The following is a 4203-nucleotide window of genomic DNA, read 5'->3' on the forward strand; positions in this document are numbered from 1 at the left end:
TTTAGCATTCCATCTCGAAATGCGCGTGCGTGAAAGAGAGAGAGACAGAGAGAGAGGGAGAGAGAGGGCAAAACCATGAACCTTGAGTGTTTTTGATTGTGAGCATTTAGATTTTAGGTTTGTCTAAAGGATTATGTTTCACATGAGATTGTAGATGCCAAACATTTTGCCCTAACACTGGAATGACATTATTGAAAGCACATTCCTACAGGAGACCAACACTGTCCCTGAACACACACACATGCACTCGCACGCACGGAGGCACACACACATACGTTAGTTTCAGAGGCTGTAGGTTTATGTTAAGGCATTGGATTTCATGTACATTTTGAGATTATGGACGCCATCCATTTCCTGGGTTCCCAGATTGATTCACCCATAGTGGACACATGTTGCATATTGAACTTTGAACCCAACGTTTGAGAAGTTAGGCTTTATATGTTTTCAAGGATTTGAGTTTGATGTGATGTGATGCTTAATATAGGATGGGGCTTTCACTGCGAGTGCTCAGTTGTAGTCATGGTAGTAGTGGTGTGGTATCCCCAATACTGTTCCCAGTCCTCTGATCTAATAAACCGGCTAATTCAACCATTTCATTGGATTATGCTGCAGGAAATGATTAACATGTTAGGCCACTGGGTCAAGTGACAGGACCGCTTGAGAAACATCTCTTTTACTCGGATTGGGGGGCCAGAGGGGAGAGAGAGAGAGAGAAATCCATGTCTAGGACGAACAGAAACACCATGGGTCTGGACTCAAACCAGACCCAATCAGACCAGGACACAAATCCAATCTAAAGCAGAACCAGATGAACACAGATCACCTTACACTGATTGAGACGTGTGTGTGTGTGTGTGTGTGTGTGTGTGTGTGTGTGTGTGTGTGTGTGTGTGTGTGTGTGTGTGTGTGTGTGTGTGTGTGTGTGTGTGTGTGTGTGTGTGTGTGTGTGTGTGTGTGTGTGTGTGTGTGTGTGTGTGTGTGTGTGTGTGTGTGTGTTCAGACTCCATCATGGCCCATAGCACTTACCCTACCCCCCCTTAGACAGCACTTCTTAGACTTATATAGCATTTGAAACAGACTTATAGCATGTCATGTAGACAGCACAATAAGTGCATTGTATGTAGTCATAGCACTTCATAGTATATAGTGTATAGTAGTCATAGCACTTCATAGTATATATGTACAGCATAGTATAGCATATGTGTAGTTTATATGTATAGTGTCATTATATAGATATGTTCTAGTTATAGTTTATATGTATAGTGTCATTATATAGATATGTTCTAGTCACGTTCTTAGCTTACGCATGTTTCGCGATAAATGCTTTTTACATATGTGATGTATTCCCATGCTTTTTGTTCTTGCTTATTGTAAGTCGCTCTGGATTAAGAGCGTCTGCTAAATGCCTAAATTGTAAATTGTAAATTGTGTGTGTGATGGCAGACACAAAATCTACCAAATTCCAGCGGTGAATAGCTTTCCATGAAATATCTGCTCACTGTTCAATCCAAACCAATTACCTCTGCTAAGACAACAACATACTTCAAGACACAATCCGACCTCAGTGCAGAAAGGTCATCGCAAGTTGGGGAATGGACTGACAAAGAGAGAGAGTGAGTGTGCGCACACACACACACACGTGCGTGTGTGCAGTCAGTGTTAAAGTCAGGACCTGAGTGTGGACTCTGGATCTTAGACGTAGGCCTATACCAGCAGACGCTGCCGTAGATATGCATCGTAAAACCACCGAGGCTGAACCAACATGTACTTAGCCTGCACTCATGCATATAGACGTGCACACATGCACATAGAAAGGACAACCACAACTGACTGCCGTCAGATACTATCGCCACTGCTGAGCTCAGGTCTCCTCAGCTCACACACAAAGACGCCTTCTCCATGAGCAGAGCAGAAGGCCTCTGAACAGTCGCCATAGTGTTCATAAGCACCATCCTATCCTTTATTGTACTTTATTGAACGAATATGGTGGGGTTTATATTTTAGCATGTTTCATTGTGAGTAACCTCGATGTTAAGCGGAGGAGGTCCTCCTCGTGTGTGTGTGTGTGTGTGTGTGTGTGTGTGTGTGTGTGTGTGTGTGTGTGTGTGTGTGTGTGTGTGTGTGTGTGTGTGTGTGTGTGTGTGTGTGTGTGTGTGTGTGTGTGTGTGTGTGCGTGTGCGTGCTATTTTCATTGTATTACTGCAGGAGCATATTCGCCTCCAGATACAATTGCTGTACAGTATGTAACTGTTACACTGCCATGTTTCAAATATTCCTGGAATAAAAACATGCCCGAGGGTTGTGTATGTACGTTTTTGCAAGTGCACTACAAGTGTGTGTGCGTGTGTACACACACAGTGTACAGTATGTGTGTAATACACGTGTTCTCCAGTGTTTTGCTGAGGGTGCACAAACTGCACATACCTGCTCTGATTGGCCTCTGTGATTAGAGACTGCTCGGTTTATTTAGGCAGGGGAAGGAAGTATCCATGACTCACAGAACAGTGCTGAGGAAACAAAAGCATCTGTAGAGATAGACCCTCAGCCTACTGCTGGCTATATATATATATATATAGCTAGCACCGCTGTCTGGGAGAAACCTTTTATCTCCATACTTTATCTTGGTTTTTTCGTGATGCATGCTGCCTACAGCAGCAGCCTGCCATACGTTTTGATCTGTAATTAGTAATATTTGCTTACTTCAACACCTGGGTGGTATCTGCTTCAAGTGGCACTATTGGGCAGCCTATTGAATTACATTTAACATTGTTATTGTAGTTCCAAATATAGCTCAACGAAATAAACTCATCAAAGGCACCTCATTTCACACTGGGTGTGATTTTTCAATTGTGGGTGAATCTTGCTGCAAAATGCTGCCAGCCATGTTAATAAAATAGATATGTGGCCATGATATATTTCACTATGCTACAGTATGGCATGTACAGACAGACAGACAGAGACATAAACAGACGCACACAGACGCACACAGACGCACACAGACACACACACACACACACACACACACACACACACACACACACACACACACACACACACACACACACACACACACACACACACACACACACACACACACACATGCAAATAGAGCTAATGTTATCAAAAGTTTCAGCCCCTAAGCCAACTGTGTATTTACCTTGCATGGCTGTGGAGTAGAAAGAGAGTCTTTGTATGAATCTTTTATCAGTACCATTATGGGGGATCATTAATTAATTCAACTCTTACGGGTACATTTTTACACTCTGAGTTGAATTAAGAGTGGGCTGTGTTATACAGTTTGAGTGTACATAAAGTACTGTAGCCTATAGTTGAGTCGACTCAGTCGAGTCAGCATGTTGAGTCAAAGAAAGAGGGTTAAGAGAGAACGAGACTTTGGATGGAGAGACAGAATTGGAAGTAGGAAGGCACAAATGGTGAGATAATTGTACTAACCAAATTTCTTATTTGTAGTCTGAAGTAACAATGACAAGAAGCAATTAAGCCACGCACGCACATTGCACATAAACAACTGGAATAGCTGAGTATGAGGAGAAGAGGATGGAGTGTCCAGGGAGTCATTTCTCTCTTTGTCTCCTGATTGGAAACAAGATAGACATCAGGACCAAACCCATCTATTACGCTTCAGGACACACTCCCTATCTGCTACAAAATAGCCCTGCCAGACTGTGTGTGCGTGCGTGCGTGCGTGCGTGCGTGCGTGCGTGCGTGCACTGCGTGCGTGCGTGTGTGTGTGTGTGTGAGAGAGAGACTAGTTGTGCATGAGCCAGATGTCCCCACCCACCAGTATAGTAGAATTAGTTCTTGTCCTCACAAGATAAAATGTTTTATGTTTAAAATGATTTGGGGCTGTATGCTTCTTATTAGGAATTCAGGATTAGGAAAGGATTCAGATTAGAGTTAGAATTGATTGATATTTAGAGGTTAGGTGTTATTGGGGTTATTGGTAGATATGCCTGCCCTGCATTTATACTGAATTGTGAACCCACTGAACCGACGTTGCATAAAATTACAGTCCAAATTTTGATCTCCTCAATAGTATACCAGTAAGACGCCCTGTGCACGCATCCGCCTGGGTGACGGCATACTGCTGGGTGAGCACTGGCGCTTTATCATGGGGGGTCAGATCTGTACTGGCCATATATGGAGCGTGTCTTAAGTGTACAGGCTTTGATGAGGTCAGAT

Source organism: Electrona antarctica (assembly GCF_951216825.1).
Source record: "Electrona antarctica genome assembly, chromosome: 18".
NCBI lineage: Eukaryota > Metazoa > Chordata > Actinopteri > Myctophiformes > Myctophidae > Electrona > Electrona antarctica.